This window comes from Scleropages formosus, chromosome 1 (assembly GCF_900964775.1).
Source record: "Scleropages formosus chromosome 1, fSclFor1.1, whole genome shotgun sequence".
Lineage (NCBI taxonomy): Eukaryota > Metazoa > Chordata > Actinopteri > Osteoglossiformes > Osteoglossidae > Scleropages > Scleropages formosus.
The window spans coordinates 40717171-40733140 of NC_041806.1; the positions used below are offsets into that span (position 1 = coordinate 40717171).

General features: G+C 41.5%; 1 protein-coding gene across 2 annotated transcripts in view; it reads right to left on the reverse strand.

The window, feature by feature from the left end:
• The window catches only part of LOC108929282 (T-lymphoma invasion and metastasis-inducing protein 2-like), a 48162-nt gene extending 38151 nt beyond the window's left edge, over positions 1 to 10011 (reverse strand). Inside the window, exon 1 of one of the 2 annotated variants that reach the window (XM_018743664.2) lies at positions 9594 to 10011. The gene's annotated coding sequence lies outside the window, so the exon portion shown is untranslated. The remainder of the gene's footprint in view (positions 1 to 9593) is intronic. The other variant, XM_018743663.2, reaches the window with a different exon arrangement.
• Between the last annotated feature and the right edge of the window lie 5959 nt (positions 10012 to 15970).

Here is a 15970-nt window from a genome sequence, read left to right on the forward strand (position 1 = left end):
ACCTTACATGCTGCTTAGAACATGAGACAGAGATTGAATACACTCTTTTGTAGCTGTTCAATGGAATCTAGATAAGATCGGAACAGCGTTAAGACGTAACCTAGTGTTTCACTGGAAATGATGGGTTTGGTTGTAAAGAATGTATGTTTACATTATGCACAGAATGAAAGCTGTCACGAAGAATACATCCACTAATTGTTTCACTGTTGATTTATTGCCATAAACAGTACAAACAGTATTCTTGCCATTCCTAAACATAGAAACAGAACCAAACTGATGTTCAGTGAGAGAAAAGGAAGACTTCTTTCCATGAGCCATGATTTTGTTAGCACATATCCATTTTTATGGCCAGATTCCATTTTGTGCTGCATGTTTGCCCTAAAATGTTCCTTATACTCCATACACGGCTCTTGCGAGCACATGTGCAAGCACACACACACTCCCAAATATCACCCTCATCCTGCAACATACAACAGAACTTTTTCCTTGAAAAGTGCGCTGATTAGCTAACAGTTTACTGGCAGTACCTTCTCTCAATAGCCTAGTATAGTGTTTTAACAAAAATACCTAAAACAATCTAGTTTGTGGTTGCCCATTTAAGTTGAAGTTAATAGAAGCTGAAAAACTGAATAAATGTTACATTTTCCAGCTAAAAGATGGGTGAGTCAGTCGCTCATTGAGCCCTAGAATAGTCACAACTGCCAAGGAAAGGAAATACATACACACAGACACACACACACACACACACACACACACAGTATATGAAAAAGGAGACTGAAACTGCCTGTTTGTCATACACAATGTTTCCAGCGTTACTCGAGCCCTTACAGTGAATCATAAAACAAAACAGCTGCTCCACATGATCTACAGCAGACAAGGATAGAGAGGATACAGAAGAAGCAGCCCAGGACCTGGGCCCCCACTTTTGCAGAGAAGGCCAAAACCCACAGGTCAAAGCCCTGATGTCTGTGTCACACGCCCACTCTTAAAAAGGAACTATTTGGCTTAAAAAGAAAATCCAGTACAAAGTCTTACAGTATTTACATGAAATCCAGACAGAAATGTTACCCACTGTGCACAAGTGCATCATAAACAAACACAGACCCAGGATAATGTTCAGTCTAGCCATTTATGTGAAGGGAAGCATGATTAAAACAACTGAAAAAGCAATGTGAATTAGTCCAATTCCAGATGTATAAATAGAGCCAAGATTTACTATTGTTGGTAATTGTGTAGGTGGGGGGAAGGGGAGAATGGGGGAAAGGAGCAGAGAGGAAATGGAAAAAGACGGGAGTAAGAAGGAGAATCTAAGGATAGAAGTGTTTTCTACCTCCAGATGAGCCTTGATTCTAATATACTTATTTTGCGCGCACACACGCACACACACACACACACACAAACTTTCCTCTTATTGTTCAAACATGCAGGGTCTGTAAAAATTTATACCACTCCTTTTCTTAATCTTTTTCATCTCATGAACAGAGTTGAGATGACTGAGATGTCAGGAGAGGGTGCCCTGATCCTCCGTGAGAGGACCTTTCTCAGCACCTTTGTGAGGATTTACAGGGCTGTAGCTCGTTATTCACCCCCTGTGGACATTCCTCACCTAAAGTCACACTGAGCTCTGTGAGCAGTCCAGTGCGGGAAGCATGCCGAAAGCGTTTGTGTAGTGTTTGTAGAGTGTATAAGAGGATCTTCTGTGATTAAAAACCAAGGCCCACGCAGCGCGCCACATGACAGGCAGGCAATCCAGACTTTGCCACTTTGAGGATGACTCAAAGCCTCTTTGATCGACCTCTCCAGCCAAGTCAAGAGGTCCATGAGAAGTCTGAATGCCTGTTGGAATTAGTACAGTGATCGTAGTGGGGAGTGGTGGTTGAAGACTACGCACAACTATATTACAAAAGCAGGCTCATTCCCCACAATGTGAACGATCAACTTTGAATTGTGCTCTTATCGGCAAGTTTACCCAGACTGATTCAGGGAATACAACAGAGAAAATGAAATTTCTTTTTGTGCTTTGGAAGCTAACAAATATAATTATCTGAAACTGAATATAGAAATACAGGACTAGTGTCTGGTCTCCAGCGAGCATCTGCCCTGACTGGAAGAGATCATATCCTCTAAATAACTGCAATCAAAGGGAGGAACACACTGGTGCGTGGGTTTTACAGCAAGCCATCATTATCCCGGAATGGAATATGCAGCTCAAGAAACCTCCTTATTAGTGCGATAAGCAGAGTTGCCAGTCCCCCCCCAGTCACTCTTCACACTATAAGTCCCCCACATCCACAAGCAAAGCCACTCTATCCACTCAGAGAGGACTTCATAAATTATAGCCATGGGTCAGAAAAGTTATATTATTATCAACTGTGTGGTAAATATTTTCTGACTTTGAGTAACGTACATATGAAAGTGTTCTAAACCGGAGAAATGGAGACATTTTTCAGAAAAGCTATTAAACACAAATATAATTTGACCAAATGCATTTGTCAGTCCTAAGAACAAAAGACAACTGGTTGTATGTCATCCTGTTAGCTTAGATACTCAGAACTAGCACTGTGGGAATAGATGTTGCAGTGTTATGGGGCGAGCACTTCTGCGCCTCTGTGACGGCAAGGGTCACACCCAGCTTAACAAACGGATGAGTGTGGACCAGAAGATGCAGGGTCAGCCAGAATACCTGTTCTTCAACATTTACAACCAAAATTAGATATACCAAATCTTGTACAGACATACATACTTTAGAGTAAGGCATATAGCATAGGCTCCAACAGTCATCTCTTTCATAATGAATAAATCACAGATATATTGAGTGAAGAGCATCAGTTAAACCTGCAAGCATAGTGAACATTCCTTACAGATCCTCACTAATATGCACTCCTGAAGCTAGAATGGCTGCTTTGTTTTGGAAAGCAAAATAAGGCTTTTAAGCACCATTAAAACCTAAGCTTTCCAATTTCATTCATGCTGCATTGTAAATCTTTGGTGGCAATGACCCATTCTCACCTTTTCCCAAGTCCAAAGTTCCTGAGAATGTGATCACAGAACCATCAGGAGTGACTTGCAGCATTGATAGCATTTGAAATACATCTGTGCCTTGGAATCATTATTTGTATAGTATGTGGTACTATAGTTCATATTTGTATGGTAGCATGGCTGTTTCAACACAGTAATGCAAAACAAGCAGGAATAATCCAACACATCACAACTGGCACTTGTGCCTTTGCTGTTCTAGTTTGCTTTTCTGGCCATCAGATTAAAGCAAGGAGCAGCAGGTATGATAGGGGTTATAACTCATCTGATAAACTGAGGCTTCCCAGTTCAAACCCATTCCTGCTCTTACCTCTCATCAATGAAGAATTGCTATATTAAGAATACCCTGCTGTATAAATTATTGTAAAGTTGATTATTTAATACTATTGGTTGCTTTCGGCAAACGTGTCAGCCAAATAAAGGTTGTTAATAAAAACATGGGTAATGCACAGACCATGAAAGTTCAGTTATGGTCTAAAACCCTCTGGCGTCAACTGAGACCACATGGCAAAAAGTGAAAAACGAGTTCTGATGAGAACTGCCAAAGGCAATATTTGCCCAGTTTAATTTGATTTGAGGTATGATCCTTAGCATGGCCCTACCCTTCCTCTTGCATGGGGAGTTTTGGATGGCTTTTTTGAGTGGGAGCATGCTGAGAGTACAGTAAAACAATCTGTTTCCTTTGGTCACTTGATCATTTGCCATTTAATCACATCACTTAGTTAGGCTAAAGCTTAGTTTGAAAGGCTCAAAGCCTAAGAAAGATTTAAAGTGATCCACATTGCATGCAGACAACTGTCTGCATAGTCAGTATAGTTTTAGGTCATTTAAAAGAATGTAAAGGTCTCAGACTTTTGAGGCTGAAGTAAGGAAATTTATAAACTAAATTAGGATAAGGCTGCAAAGTGCAACATGTCAGGAATGTGACAACCTGAAACTTATTCTTGCATCCTGTCTGACAACATATGGAATGACACCTCACCCTTTGTACTGTAAAATTCTCTTATCTTGACAGAAGCGTTGCTGTTCTGCTGTTTCACTCTGTCTATGAATTGCACCTTTCCTCAATTTTAATTTCATTCCCTGGGTCAGAATTTCACCTGAATTTAAAGCTTTCCCCTGTAAGAGAGATATGTCTAAACTGTAGAAAATTTACTGCACAACTATTGAAATATTCATTTTTTTTTAATGAAAAAAAAACATTGAATCAAAAGGGGGTAGAAGTTCTCTCTAACTGTAGTGAAATCTCAAGGCACAGCTGAGGATTTTCCAACAGAAGTGGGCCATGAAGACCTTATCAGCGAGATTATGTCGTCCTTTTGGGAGCTCTTTTCTCTTCAATGGACCTAATCAAGCGTGTTTAAATTGCTGGATTACAGGTTCACTCTGACCTCAAACAATGTAACTGCTAATGCCAGGAGCAGGCCAGCTTTGTTAATCCAAATCTAACAAAAGGCAGGAATGCTGGGCCTATGACATTCCTGTATCAAAGAACACGAAGAAAGTGCCTGCTTGCACATGAGCAGCAAAAAAAATTAAGCTTAATTAGGTAGAAAATCAACCCAACATTCCACCGGGCTGCGGCTCAGACTCTGGATAACAGAGGACCAATTCTTCTGCAGTGGCCCAAAGAACAACTTCAGGAGACTTTAAAATAGAGCTGCTTGCATTCATTTCTGCCCTATAAATCACCAAAACAGAAACTTAACCTTTAGACCATATACTTTCTCTGGCTTTTCCCACAATTTAGCACTCACTGACCGCTTGTGTATGAAGAGTGCAACTTCAGACCTTCTTAGCAGATAAATTCAACTTAATATACCTGCATTATAGCATGAAACAGGTGTCACCTACTAAATAGTCCTCAGTATCGCAGTGACACGTGACAGTGATGTGCACTTTTCCACACCCGCCCACACAGGGATGTACAGTCTGTTTTATCAGTTTCATATGCAAGTTTTAACACATGGACAAAATACATACTTGGTAAGAGAGGTTGGTTGAACAATCAGCGATATGGCAAAAATGTCAACATTTTCTACCACTGTGAGCCTGAAGTACAGAACACACAATGCATGAAAACACACCACACGACTAAAAACATTACACCAGAATCAAAACAACTATAATAATTAACATAACTTACAGAACACACACACGTATAAGCCAGTTACCTTGACTCACTTTATTAGAAACACCTTGCTAGTAATAAGTGGCACCCACTTTTGCCTCCAGAACAGCATGAATTCAGCAACAAGGTCCTGGACACTTTTCACATGGTTCTTGACAGTTTCACACAGATTCTGTATATTTCTTGCTGGCAAAGCAGGTCCTACTGTCTGTCAATCTGGTATCCCGTTCCACAGGATTTTTCATACACACAAGACAAACAGTGGCAGACAGCCTTTCACTGCCAGACAGATGTATCCATGGTGACAATCCCACTCAGCAGGGAGGAGATTCAGTATCTCCATCCCTTATTTACACAACGGTATGGGGCCAGGAGGAAACCCGTCACCTCTTCTCCTTTATCCAACCTCACACACGTCCTGGACAATCATCAAGAGAACCCCAAATCTAATCTAATAACTGGTCCACTGACAAACCTGGTTTGCAATTTTAATTCCCCCCCCCCACACTGGTGCTAGCGCATACCAAAATTGAATTTGAATTCCAAACCATCGTATCAATCTTTTTGTGAGAAGTCAATTTGTTTTCATTTATTTGGCCCATTTGAATTGAGCCCACATCTGTTAAGCCCCCCCCCCCCCCCCCCCCCCCCAAAAAAAAGAGTAATTTCACTAATGAACAAGGCATACTTTCCTTCCAATATTAGCAAGTTTCATCTGCTTTGAGCCCTAATTTAAATGATTAAATTTCCTTTAGAAGGCAGAGTTTGAAACAGTAAAATGTCGTAATAGAAAGTGTAGTCCAGTTAACTCAGAAATTAACGGCCCAGGAAAAACCTTTCAACAGTCCAATTTTAAAAAAAGTTCTTGTCAGTTCATTTGTTGCTAAGCAAAACAAAGAAAAACCCTACTCCAGAGACTACATGAAAGTGACAAAAGATTGCCCAGTATGATACGAAGACAAACAGGCCCTTTACTAAGTGCTGATTTTAATTCTAGCACCTCCCAGTCAGGAAAGGATTACTGTACTCCCTCCAGCAGGCACCAACTTTTGCCATGCAGAGTAAGAAAAATCTTACTCTTAATCTTACTTAATTTTTTAGTTTTATTATTTCCACTTTCTTTTGCATATCTACCAAGAGGAAGTGACATGTTAAGCTCGTAGAGAAGAAGTACAAATCTGTGTGAAATGTCAAAACAAAACAAAAAAATCTAAAATAGCCTCAAATAATGTTTTACGCTTAGGGACCAGTCTATGAATATCATTTAGCAAGCTACTTTTGAGCAACATATGCTTACATTTCTACTTCACATCAGTGGCAATGTTTTGCATATCTGGATGAATGAAATTCAGACTCGAAAAACCTACAACTGCATGTGCTGTACCGAGCATCAGCTGAAGTGCACATCTTGTGGACAAGACGCAGCAAACTGATTCACCAGGTAAAGGTTTGTCAAGCAAACAATATTTAATTTACACATGATGGCACCTAAGTGATAAGTCCCTGATCTCAAAAGGCTTGCTGTACCAGTATCTTTGTCTGCAGAACAATTATAAGTATGGGGTGAACAATCGAGGTATTTCTGAGGACTGAAGACAACTTGGGGGCAATTCCATGGGGCCTGGTCACCATGCTACATGGCACACTTAGAACATCACAGGCCTTCCTCCTTCACAGCGACTCGCTCTGGCTACTTCCACACTTCAGGGCTCCAGAGGTCCTTTGTATGCCTGTCATTACTGCCACTGTCATGCACTCATCCATGACCTGCATACTGCCTCCTCTCTGGGAGTGGGGCTGTTAAATCACTTAACACAGACAGACAAAAACAGCAAACACTCACTGAAAGTACATGATGGATTTGCCACCTTGTAAACCAGAAGGCAGATTATTGACTGAAATAAACAACCATGGTGTTCACACCAAAATGGCAACGTTTCCGCAGATGCAAAACTCATCAAAATAAATGGAAATGTATCGTTTGCTTCTTCTTAAATTGTTATAATTAGTCAGCTGATAAAGGAGGGCGCGGTGGCGCAGTGGGTTGGACTGGCTCCAGCTCTCCAGTGGGTCTGGGGTTCGAGTCCCGCTTGGGGTGCCTTGCGACGGACTGGAGTCCCGTCCTGGGTGTGTTCCCTCCCCCTTTGGCCTTCCGCCCTGTGTTGCCGGGTAGGCTCCGGTTCCCTGCGACCCCGTGTGGGGCAAGCGGTTCAGAAAATGTGTGTGTGTGTGTGTGTGTGTGTGTAGTCAGCTGATAAGACAGCACCAGAAATATGCTCAAACCCAAGATACAGAAACACTTAATATTACAAATAAATTATAATAGACTGCAATTAAGCATTATATAAAGGTTCATTGTTGTTTAAAAAAGATACGTTAGGATGTGTGCGGAAAATAAGAAAAACCATTCCCCTGATAATTCTGGGCTGTCCGTGCTCAATGTATACATAACAGCTGTTAGTTCTAGTTCCATATATTCTCCCCAAACTCCTTTAGCTCATCCAAATATTTTCACTGTTGGCTGCCTGAATTCTTATTTTTGACTCCTACTTAGCTGAATGTACAAGGTTTGGACTCAACTCACAACTGAGAAAAACATATTGTGCAAGAGTTACAATAAAACACAAAGACGTTTATGACCATAAGCACTGGAGAGGCAGTGGTTTAAAATGGTACGGTATAAGACCAAACAGTGCATTCTTCAACTGAAACAGAAACAATACAATTCCAAAGGATTTATGGACCACAGGTTAGTCACTAAGCTGCCGTGACACACTTACGTTCCTAAGGATCCAATTATCTGCCTTTTTGGTGTCAGTTGGTACAGCATCTTAAAATTTGCATAACAAAATAGATGAAATTTGTATTTTGCAAATTAAGACACCGAGAGCCAAACACTCTGTGTTGCCTGGACCACAGAAAACTCTAGTCACTAAGTGGCACTAGCCACTATACAATGTTTACACTACATAACCCTTCTCCAGAAGCCCAAGCTAGCATTTTACTTTATATTCAGAAGAGTTTAAGATAGCCCTTGCCCGTATTCATCCACACACGAAACATGAACAGCACATCAACTATCACAGTGGGTTGAGCTGCCACCTTGCACTGTGGAGGGACACTGGGTTCAAACCCATCTCCTGCTGAACTGCGCTTGAACACCATACTCTAAATTAGAGTGAAAATTAGTGTTGTATACATATAAATAATGGTTTAACATTTTAAGTCGGTTTGAAGGGGGAAAAGTGACAGGCAAATAACTGCAATTTGCAATCCCTTGCCTTAACGCAGGGTCGCAATGGTCTGGACCCTATCCCCCAAAGCACAGGGGTGAGACAGAGTACACACAGGATGGGACACCAATCCATCGCAGTGAACACACGAACACACACACACACACACACTACGCGTTCGACGCGAACACAATCGGAATGGTCACTGGTCGCTACTAAAAACGCTATTTTCAAGTGTAGCTAATTATTAATACATAGGCGAGTCACTCTGGAAAAGTTCAATTCCAGTAATTGTGGTAAAGACAAATATCCTCGGGAGAGCTGGCAAAAAAAGTACTATTCAGAATCAGTGCGATGACGACCCAAGTCGAAGAGCATGATTGTGTGTCTATTACGGGAACGAGACGAATGTAAACTAAGAGATCAATGGAAAACACTCGTCCCTGGTATTTGGATGCGAGTCAGCGCTGAAGGAAAAAACACAAATAAGAAGAAAGGCTGGTAATCTGGATGGACGTCTGAAGCCTGGCAGTGAGGTCATGATTTTATCCTCCAAATTACGATGTAATCGCTTTCGAATGTGCGGGACTCGTTAAACAGTGGGCTCAGTGACTGGTGTTTCTTTCTTTCATTCATTCTTTCGCCACTCTCTGTAAACAAACTTTACGGCACGCACGCACGCAGGTTTCTTTGTCTGACTTCAAGTGAACAAGTGTGAAGTGAAACCAAAAAAAAAAAAAAAAAACATTTCAACTCCTTATCATGCATCATTTATGCATAATTTGCACGCAGGCGTGGTTGTAAAAAATACCACTAGACAGACGCCAGGATGTCTCCCCGATCGCGAAAACGTAGAACTTTGTTCCACAGACAGAAGGCACCATTATTTCATCTATTGATATGATAATATCATTGTTTGGTAGAGACGCAACAGCTGGGAGCGCGAACTGTGCGCGCTCACAAAGCGCCACAACAATCAACACGACCACTAATAAAGTAAGACCTGAACTTAGGTGATAAATTCAGTAAGGGAGCGCTTGATAATTCTTTTTTTTAAACAAAATTTACCCTTTCCATCCATGCACTTTGAGAAAATAGCCCAGCATTATCAGAACTCCTACACTTTTACCTCAGAGAAGTTTTACTTAGTTCTTTTCGAATTCATGACTTGTTTTCCTCGCAATCGCACTTACTTTTACCGGCGCCAGCCCGGCTATCAGGTGTCCGCGGAAGTATCCTCTTCTTTTGTACGGTTCCATGCAGTTTCGAGCTAAATTGAACTGCCTCACATCTCTGCCTGAACTCTTAGTTTACGGAGAAACGCTGCCGTAACTCGGCATCCCTCGGCGCTGCGCTCGCGCTCCCACTTCCACGCGCTGTTGCTCCCGATGATGGAAGCCCACGAGCTCCTCGCTGCAAACCACACCTCTTGCTTACGCGGGCCGCCCCTCTCTTCCCGTCCGCCGCCCCACCCGGGTAGGACAGGGTACAGCAGGGTACAGCAGCAGGGTACGACGACCAGGCTGCAGGACAAGGACAGCGCCAACCTCATGGACACGAGGGAAGCGTGTGCACGTTTAACAAAGAAGGGGACATTCTCACCTGAGGCGGTCTGTTTACGTGTAACAAACATAGACCGTATTCCTGGTAATATCCTGCTACTTTTTTTTCTAAATGGTAAAATTAATGACTAACCAGCAGGCCCAGTTATGCAGTCTATTGATTTAACTTCCTCATTTCGACCTACTCTTCCATAAATATTGTAACGACCCGCGGTGGCGAAGGGCGCTCTCTTCGAGCGGGAAAACATTGATCGTAGTGTAAATAGTTGATATGAGCAAAGGTTGCTGGGAAGTGTACATAGTTGTGCAACCATGGAGGGGACAGTCAAGGCCTGGAAGGGGTAAGCAGTTGTTGGAGCATATGAAAAGTTAACTGGAAGCAGGAGCGGTGGGGTCCTTAGACTGAGACCAGTCTTTTTTGCTGTACTTATTCGATCCTCTTGCTGTGTATTGATGTCCCAATAAATATTCCACAACAGACTTGCACCATTAGAGCCCAAACCTGCATTTACTACATTATAGTTCTCTGGAGTGGTAACTGAAGGATTGACAGGCAAAAACTCCCATGTAACTGCTTCATCATACAAACATTACAGGATGTGGTATGGTACACAAATAGTACATATTACAAAAAATGTGTTTATGCTTGCAACAGTAAAAAAAGTTATGAGCAGTCAGGGGAAGCCGGAATCTCCTGGGAGAGGCTTGATGTGCGATCACTGGCTCAGTGTCCCATCGGTGTTTTCACAAGCATTGTTCATGTCCTTCTGGGATAGGCTCTGGACCACTGTGACCCTGACTCTGGCAAGCGGTTATCAACAGCTAGTGAATGAGCTCAAACCTCCAGTGAAGGTTGAATGCAGATCTTGACTGGAAAGGAAAACAGCTAGGCCTCAAGACTGTCCACACCTGTACCGGCTCACCAAACATAGTAGCAGTAAGACCTCCAGAGGCACCAAGGCTGAACACTTGGGGAAAAGTACAAAATACATGGCATAGGTCTATTAGTCTGTCCAGGAAATGGGCAGAGTCTCTAAAATGAATAATTTTGGAGGTTTGCTGCTCCTATTAAAACAACAAGATTTAAATACGGAGAGTCATTAAAGCTCTAAGGTCATGTTTCATTGAATATAAACTTAATTTACAGGACAAGATTTAGCCAAGTATTTTTTTATTTTATGTTTACTTGATTATTTTAACTTTAAAAGTGTTAAGTTAGGTACCAGTAGGAGGAGCTCTGAAATAGCTTTGTTGCATGAATTTAAACATCTGAGGCTTAATGTTTTGAGACTGTGCAGTGTTTTAAGTAAATCAACCTCAAGCTTCATAGATTCTTAAATGAGAATTTGTAACAGTTCCAGGCCCAGAACATGTAAAGAAAATAATATTGTGACTTCATTCCTTCTACAGGTTAATCCCACAGAGGGCACCCAAACAACACTTTTGTTATGCTGTAAACAAAGACAACTGATCTGAATTATTTTTTATGCCAACTGTTGATATCTGAATGCAGCATAACAGAACAAAAGAAGGCAGATTTTGCTTGTCTATATAGACTGTGCAAATGAAGTCAAACCAAGATAACTTTAGTTTTGTGCATTATATGTTCAGCAGTCCTGTATACAGCCTTCTATATGGTATTCAAGGGTACAATTGCATTACCTGTCAAAACAAAACTTGCTGCCCTAGTTTCACAACTTTTTCTCTACACTGTTTTCATCACATACGTCATACACTGTGCTATCGCCACAGATTCCCACAGTTGTCATTTTAAGCATGAACCTACTAGCTCTGCTCTTCCTTGAGACACAGAAGCATTCATATTGAGGGCAAATAAATGCATAATACTGCATTTTTGTTTCTGAATTATATCTTTACTAGCATCCCTTGTTAAAACAATACAGTGGGAACAGCCCAATCCTGGTTCAGCTTAATGTATTCTAATGTCCAACCTGGTATACACCTTGTGTCACTGGATGGATGCTGATGATGGGCAACCATGGCAACAAGTTTAGCTGTAATTTAAAAGACCAACCTGACAAACTTAAATGCCAGGATTTGTCATCTGTAAATCTAGTAACGCTGGGAAATCAAAACAGTTTATCAGGTTGTTTTATTTAATGTATTGTCTCAGCAGGTGAAATAGAGAGTTCCTAAAAAAAAAAAAATCGTTGATTGTTTTATAGGTATGTGGTCACCTGGCACCCACTTCCACTGATCGGACACTGATCCTGACTACCTTTTTACAATAAAGTGATGGCAGTGCCACAGGCAGCATAATGTTCAAGATTCCACACTCTTTGGTGACCGAGGTCATCTTCCAGTGCATCCTACAGAATCAGAATCACAATGAGTTTTATGTGTGATGATGTACAGTGCTGATGTACATAGATATCATGTACATGTCTAAAGGTAAACATGGGGAAAACACTACAGTACATGGCGCAGGGTTAAAATAAACATTTAGTGTCTTTGATCCTCAACTGGGTTTATTCATAAACAACTTCAAATCCAAATTGTTTTTGTAAACTAAAATCTAATTTTTGTTCAGGCTCTGGTTTTAATGGACCTTGTTGTCCTTGTTGTCCTGTGCTTTTCTGAACCACAAGCTTGCCCTGGAATGTGTCACCATGATCATCTGAACAAGCCAACCCTAAATTGGTCGGTTTTGGGGAATGGGTGGGAACAGAACAGAGGGTGATGTCTGTGTATATCTTTAAAACAACAAGAAGGAAAGCATCTTGATTCCTGGTTCGCATTAACGCTGACAATTCTGCAAAGCAACAAAAGAAATGCAACACAGTTTGATAAGTCCAGAACCTTTGTTTTTTTCCACGAAAGGAAAATTCTGCTTTAGACAATGTGTATATAAAAATTGTTGAAATTCGTTTAAATGAAGCTCTACACAAGCCTCAAAGGGTGATCATGATTTCAGAAATCCCTCTCCAGATAATCAACTACCACTTGACTCTGGTCTGTTTTCATTACATCCCAGACAGATCCCCTGTAATTTTGGATTCAGACAACATCCGGGGAACGGAATACCTCTGTTAATATCCTGAAACTATATCCTGAAACTATCAACTATACAAACACATCTGTAAGAACAGTATGTGTCATTTTTTGTCTTTGCTTAATTAGGTCCTACTTGAGAAGTATGTCTTGTACAGAAGGTACTTATTATTACTCGACGAGAGGTTGATTATGCTTTTAGTACAGGTGGTCCCCAATTTACGATGGGATTACGTTCCGCGAAATCCATCGTAAATCGAAAATATCGTAAGTCGAAAATGCATTTAATACACCTAATACACACCTCTGTGTGACAGACTGGGAGATGCTGATCGCTGTAGCTGCCCAGCATCGCAAGAGAGTATGGCACCGCATATTGCTTGCCCGGGAAAAAATCTGAAATACAGTTTCTACTGAATGTCTATCGCCAGCTCACCATCGTAAAGTCAAAAAAAAACTTAAGTCAAACCATCGTAAGTCGGGGACCACCTGTAAATTCCTTATCACTTCCAGGACTGTCAGATCAAAATCATTGGCCATTAATACCAACATGCAATCTGCCCCAATAAGGTTAGACCTACAGTATCTAACATCTCACTGCAGCGGTCTTCCCATAATACTGTTAGTTTTCACTTTCCCCGAAATCCTATCTGACGTCGGTTCAGCTGTTTTTTTAATGTCAGTACGTCAGACTGTACAACATCGAGAGAAGAACTTGGCTGTTGTTTTTCTAGCACTTTGTTTCGGTCTCTTTTAAAATGACTTACAACTGTGGCCATTAGTAAGTGAGGTCTGCAGATCTCTGGCAGTGATGAACTTATTCCTACAAGGTCAAACATGGACATCTCAGTGCAGCTGTACACTGTCCTCTAGGGGACATCTACTGAACTTCAGTCCATCCATTGCTCAGAACGCTCCTATTCTCCTGATTGTTAACCAGAACGTTTTTTTCTTGTAAAGGTGACATTTTTAGTAATTTTACCAAATTATGGGCTGTGTTTTGTATAATTAAACATGGTGCTGGTGAAGTTACTATTGAAACATGTTATTAACACGTCTTTAATGCTGCTGCCCTGGTGCTGGGACTGCTGCACAATGACGTACAGCTGAGAGACTGAAAAAAGCAAAAGAAGTGAAGATGTGGTGAGCTAAAAGAAACACTGAAATGTCTCCTTCTAAATAAGTTTCTCTCTTTGGAAAAATGTAGAGCAGAAAGGGAAAAAGAATAAAAAAATAGACACAAGTATTCCAAGCTGCATTTGAACATATGATATAGATGGTATAGATAAACTGTCAGTTTTTAGAGGTATAGCTTTGGAGGGAGGGACTGTTGTGTGTCCACTCTCCACCTGCACTGTCAACAGATTTCTGTTGGCTTGGTCCAAAATTTGTGTAATGCATCCTGTGGACACAAGCACGTTTTTGACCATTTTTCTTGTTTAGATGGTTTTATTGTTTCCACAGGCTGTTGCTCTGATTCCACTCATGTGTGGGCGACATGGTAGCACAGCGAGTAGCGCTGCTGTCTCACAGCGGCCGGGTGACAGGACATGGGTTTGGTCCCCACTCAGTCTGTGTGGAGTTTTCATGTTTTCCCCGTGTCTGTGTGGGTTTCCTCCAGGTGCTCTGGTTTCCTCCCACAGTCTAAAAACATGCTTTTCAGGTTCCCCCATAGTGTGTGAGTGACAGAGAAAGAGTGTGTTCCACTGATGTACGGATGAGTGACCCAGTGTAAGTAGTGTATCTAGCAGTGTAAGTCACCGCGGTGAATAAGGTGTGGAAGTCACTTTGGACAAAAAGTGTGTGCTAAATAAATATAAATGTGCTTAGCTGTTGAGCCAATAGGTTAATAAAATACTCCAAAAAATTCAGCTCAGTTCAGGTTGTCCACAACTCCCATCTGATGACTGTGAGTGTGAATGATCAACAGCAGGGTGACAAATGGTGCACATGTTTGTGTGCCGAGTTTCTTTCTGTAGTGGATTAAATATGAGTTTGAGAAGAAGACATTTTTCTTTTCAGAAATTTTTAATTAATTGTTGTTTTGCTTTTATTTTATCCTAAACCATAAATAAATCAAAGTACATCATTAAACTTTCATCGAGTGGCGCTGTGGTGTGACAAGGAGTGATGGTGATCCTCATCTCCTGGGCTGTGTAATGTGACATGGGTTCAAATTTGGCTGAGTTTGTGGAGAGTCTGCATGTTTTCCTACAAAGACATGTTTTGTAGGTGAACTGGTGACTCCAAATTGCCCATAATGTGTGTATGAATTTGCAGATGACTGACATACATTGTACACGTTAGTCCCCTGGGATGGGCTGGCGTCCCCTCCAGGCTGAGCCCAGCCTCACGCCCTGAGCTTGATGACAATGAACTGACTGATGGATCAGAGGCTTCGTAGTAAAAGTCACCAAGGAGTTATGAACTAATCGAATGATTCCTGATCCCAGCTGTGGAGGAACCGGTCCAGCAGGCCTGCAGTCAGCGCGGAGAGTAGGAAACAGACAACGCCCCCTCTGCGCCCAGACATGGTTGTGCAGGTCAGCCGCTCGTGTCGGGATTCGTGGCTGTGCAGTTGGGTTTTTTTTTTCATTCCCTGACACTAGACTGTTGCTAAAAATATGACAATCTTATTTACTCCTTAAAAGCACAGTAAATGTTGCATTTTTGACCTTTTTTGTCAGTTTAGAAAGGTAGGGTGCGGTCCTTTTCACCTCTGAAATGAGTCTAGTAAGTGTAACTGGGGGATTACCAATACTAGTGTGTGCCAGCAGTTTACCATGACAGCTCATTCCCACTGTACCAGCTGACATGTTTTCAAAGATCCAAGCAGTAGTGTACCATGGTTCAATTAGGTAATATTTCAAGTTGGGCTTATAGACTTCAATTCGTGCGATCGTTAAACAAAATTACAAAGTTTTATGTCCTTCCTGTTCTTTGCAATAATATAGGGGTGCAGACCGCATTAATCCATCCATCCATCCATCCATCCA